Raw genomic sequence first — 6,964 nt, 5'->3', positions numbered from 1 at the left:
CTATTCATTCCGATCGATGGCACATGCACTTTCTGAGCAGCACTTCAAAACATACGAAGAAGTGGAAAACTGGGTCTCTGAATGGCTTGCCTCAAAACAAAAAAAGTTGTATTGGGACGGTATCCACAAATTACCTGAAAGATGGGGAAAATGTGTAGCTAGCGATAGACATTACTTTGAATAAAGCACTTTTGATGTTTCTCTTGAAATTATCGTGTTTTCTAAAATCCGCCATTATTAACCAGTACACCTAGTATGTCCAAAAGAGATTGTGAACACACACACAGCATAATAGAAAAGAAGATCAAAAAAAGATGGGAAAGCATGGGCTCAATGAGGAGAAGAAAGCAGAGGGCAGTAGCAAAGTGCTTGTGGCTGTGTGCACTGATGTATCCTGCCCCCTCCTTAACACATCATATAAGCACTCACCACACTGCAGTAATTTGTTTATCATACCTCCAAACTAACTTCTGATAAAAAAAAAAGAGTTGTATGCTTCACCATTTCCCCAAAGCCTGCCTGGCACAATGACTAGCAATAGCAGGTTCTTAATGAATATTTTTCAATCAATGAATGTATGAATTAACAAGTGGATGAATGCAAGATCTAGTGAACAAAATCAGCAAGAAGAGGGAGGAATATGTACAATGTTTTGGTATTGTAACCTGAGTAAGAAATTCAATAAAGATAGATCTGTATACACGCACATACATATGGCGCCACACATTTTAAAAAATGCCAAGAACTGCCCTGACTGGTTTAGCTCAGTGGATAGAGTGTCATCCTGCGGACTAAAGGGTCCCAGGTTCGATTCCGGTCAAGGGCATGTACCTTGATTGCAGGCACATCCCCAGTAGGGGGTGTGCAGGAGGCAGCAGACAGATGTTTCTCTCTCATTGATATTTCTAACTCTCTATCCCTCTCCCTTCCTCTCTGTAAAAAATCAATAAAATATATATTTTTTAAAATGCCAAGAACAGTAGAGGACAACCCAATGTTCCAAAAGCAAAACTCAGATATTCAGAAACCAATGCTTTTCCTCCGGATACTGGTGAAAACCTCAGAGAAAAAACTTGCATAAATCTAGTCTATGTGAGTATCAATTATAATGACACCCACCTTAAATGAGTAAATCTAAAAATATCCCCGTGAGAACAAATGACATCCGTGCAGACCGCTCTGAAGAACATTGAGCAGCCAGTCTCACAGAGACTTGTGGCGGAAGAGAAACTAGACTGTTGGTCTGTCAGGGGAAGTTGGTGTTGGGAAGTCAGCTGAGGTAGTTAATTGCATTTAATTAACTGGCAAGGCTAAATGGACATGACCAAGATTATTACAGAAAATAGAGTGTGAAAGAAAACAAACTTACAGTTACCACTTCCGACTAGTCAATCTACTTACATGAAAATGCCCAACATCACAATTCTATAGGGCACAACCTTCAAGGTAAATGGCAGGTAGCAATAGTTTCATTTTCCTAATGCTCAGCAAGTACCAGAATATTCATTTTCTTCAGCAACAGAATTGGTACAGAGCAAGGAAAAAAAAAGTCCAATTTCACACACATCTTTAGATTTCAATACACAATAAATTGTTTGTTCCTTGAATAAATCCTAAAGTAGAAAGCAGCACACTAAGGGCCCCAACTACTTTCCTCAACTCCCATGTGTTCCTGTGTCCAGATTTGTTTTGAACTATCACAGCTCTACAAAATTTAATGGTTCTCATTCCTTCATTTCTCTTCACTGCTTCTCCATTATTACAAATTGCAGAATAATGCACTGTAATGAAGCTTTCTGATATCTTTTCCTATCATGACTACAATATCCCCAGTTCTAATCTACTTGTACATGAGGTGACAGATCATAAATGTTACAGGGAACATTTAACCTGACTGGAGATTGGAAAGAAGTACATAAGTAAAATTAAAAATGCAATTAACTGCCTAGCTGGGTTTGCTCAGTGGTAAGAGCATCAGCCCTCGGACTGAAGTGTCAGTCTCAGGTTTGATTCCTGTCAAGAGCAGGTAGGTACCTTGTTTGCAGGCCCTGATCTGGACACATGCGGGAGGCAACCAATCGATGTGTCTCACATTGATGTTTGTCTGTCTGTCCCCCTCTCTTCCACTCTCTCTAAAAATCAATGGGAAAAAATATCCTCGGGTGAGGATTAACAAAAACTTGGAAATAATAATGAAAGATATTAAGTAATTACTTATCCAACTTTGTGTGATGGTTATACCTATCAGCACATAAAACTTCTAGCTGAATGTTCATGCCAACTCCATGAAATGCAATAAGATTTCAAATAACTTATACCTGTGTCCTGAGCTATTCAAAATACTTTTTAAAAAAATTAAGGTGCATTTTACATAGAGTAAAATTGACCCATAAAGATACAGAACTAGATCACCACTCCAAAACACCCCTAATGCCCCTCTGTGGCCAATATTTCCCCCTCGTCCCTTGCCAACTACCAATCTGTTTCCTATCCCTTAGTCTTGCTTTCTCTAGAATGTTATATAAGTAGAAACATACAGAATGTAGCTTCCTGAATATGGCTTCTTCCACTTAGCTTAATTAATACTAAGTCATAATTTGAGATTAATCAATATTGTTATAGCACTCTGTGAGACTTGCAACCAGGGGGGCCACAGAAGAGTCAACCTTGATTCTGTCTCCAGGAACCCATGTTCTAGCCCAGTGATGGCAAACCTATGACACGCGTATCAGAGGTGACACGCGAACTCATTTTTTTGGTTGATTTTTCTTTGTTAAATGGCATTTAAATATATAAAATAAATATCAAAAATATAGGTCTTTGTTTTACTATGGTAGCAAATATCACAAAATTTCTATATGTGACACGGCACCAGAGTTAAGTTAGGGTTTTTCAAAATGCTGACACGCTGAGCTCAAAAGGCTCGCCATCACTGTTCTAGCCTCTTTTTCTCTATCTAAATAAAACTTGCTTTTGCTCTAAAAAAAATCAGTATTATTGCAAGTATCAGTAGTTTGCTTCTTGGTGTTAAGTAGTAGACCATTGTACGGATGTACCAAAGTCTGTTCATCCATCTGCCAATTGAAAGGTAGCTGGGTTGTTTATAGCATGGGGCAATTACAAATAAAGCTACTAAAAACATTTGTGTACAGGCTTTTGTGTGAATAAAATTTCATTTCACTTTGTTAAATACTTAGGAGTGGAATTGCTTAGAAGTATTTTTGCCAGATTGATTTTGCAGCTATTGTTCTTGATGCAAAAGCTATCTTTAGTGCACTAGGAATCTGCTATTAAAATAAATCCCTCCTTAAATTATTTTATAAAGTGGTGATAATTTAATTGTTTCATAATTTTGAATTTTCATATATGGGAGTTCCATTCAGTTACACAGGTCAAAATTCAAACTTTTTTTTATTGTTTCATTGTTCATTTTATCCTATATAATAAAAGGGTAATATGCAAATTGACTCTAAGGTAGAACGACCAGTTGCTATGACATGCACTGACCACCAGGGGGCAGACACTCAACTCAGGAGATGCCCCCTGGTGGCCACAACGCTTCCACAGGGGGAGCGCCGCTCAGCCAGAAGCCAGCCAGCTCATGGCTGACCAGTGCAGTGGCAGTGCTAACGATGTCCGACCAACAGCTTAGGCCCACTCTGAACAGGCCTAAGCCATTGGTCGAACATCCCCCGAGGGCTCCCAGGCAGCTCTGCAGCAGCGCTAAGGATGTCCGGGCCTAAACCGTTGGTTGGACATTCCCTGAGGGCTCCCAGAGGGATGTCTGACTGCCAGCGTAGGCCCAATTCCCCAGAGAACGGGTCTAAGCTGGCAGGTGGACATCCCCCAAGGGGTCCCAGACTGCGAGAGGGCACAGGCCAGGCTGAGGAGACCCCCCCACCTCCTGCTGAGTGCATGAATTTTCATGCACCGGGCCTCTAGTTAATTTATAAAGTCAGACCAGTGCATTGGTCTGACCATTCTTCCCCTATTACCCCAACTCTCTTACCCTTGGGATTATAGTCTGGAAAAGGGCAGATGAACTATGATCAAAACCAAGTGAGGACTTTTAAGGAAGTTCTGACAGAAATATTAAGAAAAACATCTTAATTCCAGAAAAAAAGTGCTACCAAGGGAAAATAAAGTCTTAATTGATGTTTTGAAAACTGGCCATAAGAAAGGTTTAGAGAAAGATTCTCTAGGCATGAGCTCTGGACACAATTGGGAGCTTCAGCTAATCCAGTGTAGACCTGCTGATTCAGGTGGTCTGAGGGGCACCTGGCAAACACAATGCAGTCTCTCTGGCTCCAAGTCCTTTAGCACCATTATAGAGTACTCTCTAGTGCAGTGATGGTGAACCTATGACATGCGTGTCAGAGGTGACACGCGAACTCATTTTTTTGGTTGATTTTTCTTTGTTAAATGGCATTTAAATATATAAAATACATATCAAAAATATAAATCTTTGTTTTACTATGGTTGCAAATATAAAAAAATTTCTATGTGACACGGCACCAGAGTTAAGTTAGGATTTTTCAAAATGCTGACATGCCGAGCTCAAAAGGTTCGCCATCACTGCTCTAGTGTGTTATAGTTGTCCTTAAAGTTCTTCGATTCAAGGAAGTGCTTGGCATGTTTACTCTTCTGGTTGGAGGGGAGGTATGTCACCTGGATGACTGTTGGGGAAACTTTAGAAGACTGGGTTAGGTCTTTGGCTGCTGACTGATGTCGCTGGGAGCTCCCACTTCATGCTTTGACCACCGTGGCCAGCACACTCAGGGCCTCCTGAAAGCACAGGTCCTGATAGTGCATACTCTCTCTGGCCAAAGACCCCAGTCCCATACGGGGCTGTCTCATAGCCATCCAGCAGGGTATCAATGAGGGCCTTGCACACACCTTTGAAAGGAGTACTAGTGCTTTGAAGATCTAGCAGATAGGAGTGAAAATTCTTGCCCATTAAGAAACGAGGATGCCGGACCTTCAGCATGAAATAGGATTTCAGAGGCACGGATGGCATTTAGAGCTTTCATCCTGTATAAACAGTTGTAGCTACTACGATGCTGTAAAAAAGAAGGAACTCGTACCATTTGCAACAGCATGGATGATCGTGGAGAGCATTATACTAAGTGAAATAAGCCAGTCAGAGAAAGATAAATATCACATGATCTCACTCATTTATGGAATATAATGAACAACATAAACTGATGAAGAAAAATAGAGCCAAAGGAAAAAAAGTATTTTAGAATAGAATTCTGTTATTTGCAGATTTTTAATACTTCCTATGACTTTTGTGATATCATACTATGTTGGTACAGTTTTGGTAATATTGCTATACTTAAAATCATTTTTTTTGAAATATTAATGTTTATTGCATGTAATATTTAATAGTTTTTCTTGAATAATTGGTATTGCATGTAACATATTAAAATCGTTTTTCTTGAGATATTAATGTTTATTACATGTAACATTATTACATTTAAGATTGTTTTTCTTAAAATATTAATGTTTACTGAATGTAAAATAAATAGTTGTAGCAATTCTGATTTCCCTGGGTGTCCAGCTGTAGCAATCTTGCATCATCATCTACAAGGAGCTGAGTGGTTCATACTTGATATCCTGAATCCTGGATAGTTGAATATCAATCTCCTAAGTCCAGGCTCCCGTAGGCCTTCACCAGCATGACATTCACCCCAACAGCCAGTTACTGCTTGACACCATGCCCTCCCCATCCCACTCGGAACTGCTCTAGTTTACCCCACTGCCCTGCCTCGCCAGCCCAGACTCCTCTGAGGCAAAGGTGCCTGGGTTCTCTGAAGCCGCCTGACCAGAAAACATCAAAAATTCAAACTCTTCATTTACTCACACCCTAATATTTTAAACTATGCATATCCTTGATAAATAACATATAATCTAAACTATAATTGGATGTTTTACTCAGTATTCCACCTAGTGTTAGCCATGGGGAAGTGATGAGGGAAAAAGGGAAAAGGGTAGTAACATTTATTCCTTCCAAATGCCACTTTATATAACTCATCTCATTTAATCCTCATTAGATAAGGCATATGTTATGTGCATTGTACAAGCAAGAAAATGGGTTCAGAGCAGATAAATAGTTATACAGTGACAGGCACAGACAAAAGTTCATGTATGTCTCATATACCCAGGCTCTTCTTACTGAATCTTGGGACCACAAGTTCCTAAAAACATTAATGCTAAGTTTATGTAGTTTTCAGGGCTACATGTAAGTAGGAATTTCATAAGTGCATTTAGAGAGCAATGATTGATGATTCTTCTACATGCTATCATACATGAAAATGTTAAGCTTTTTATTATGAGTAGCTTTAAAGATATGATTACATTATAGTCATAAATGTTTTAAGGAACATGTTCTCATTCTAAGTTTTCTAGGATAAAAGAATTGTGTGGGTAACCTATTTTGATGGTGGTCATTGATAATCATAGCAACTCTAAAATAAAACAGGAAACCTGATTGTTTGCCTCAATTTCACATATGAAAGGCACATAATCTTAACAGGTTTCCATGGAAACCATACATAGTATTTTCAGTGATGACTATGACTTTAGTCTAGACCAGCCGTGGGCAAACTATGACCCACGGGCCGGATTTGGCCTGTTCGAAATGAATAAAACTATTGAAAAAAAAGACCGTACCTTTTTATGTAATGATGTTTACTTTGAATTTATATTAGTTCACACAAACACTCCATCCATGCTTTTGTTCCGGCCCGCCGGTCCAGTTTAAGAACCCATTGTGGCCCTTGAGTCAAAAAGTTTGCCCACCCCTAGTCTAGACACTGGTAGAATATAATTTTCTTTGAAACATTCTGACTTTATTTGATGTTCTTTCTACATACTCACTGACCAAGAAGGCAGGAATTGACATCATGTCTCTTTTACCGTTGAAATTATAGCAGTGAGAATGGGAACAAATGAACACAGTCCT

At 39.3% G+C, this 6,964-nt stretch overlaps 1 protein-coding gene and 1 pseudogene across 3 annotated transcripts in view; both read right to left on the bottom strand.

Moving 5' to 3' along the window:
- The window catches only part of LPIN2 (lipin 2), a 90,205-nt gene that overhangs the window by 63,059 nt on the left and 20,182 nt on the right, over positions 1 to 6,964 (bottom strand). The gene's annotated exons all lie outside the window — the stretch shown is intronic.
- LOC102772296 lies at positions 4,589 to 5,718 on the bottom strand (annotated as a pseudogene).

Source organism: Myotis davidii, unplaced genomic scaffold (genome assembly GCF_000327345.1).
Source record: "Myotis davidii unplaced genomic scaffold, ASM32734v1 scaffold96, whole genome shotgun sequence".
In the NCBI taxonomy this organism is placed as follows: domain Eukaryota; kingdom Metazoa; phylum Chordata; class Mammalia; order Chiroptera; family Vespertilionidae; genus Myotis; species Myotis davidii.
This window is presented reverse-complemented; position numbering and strand designations above follow the sequence as displayed.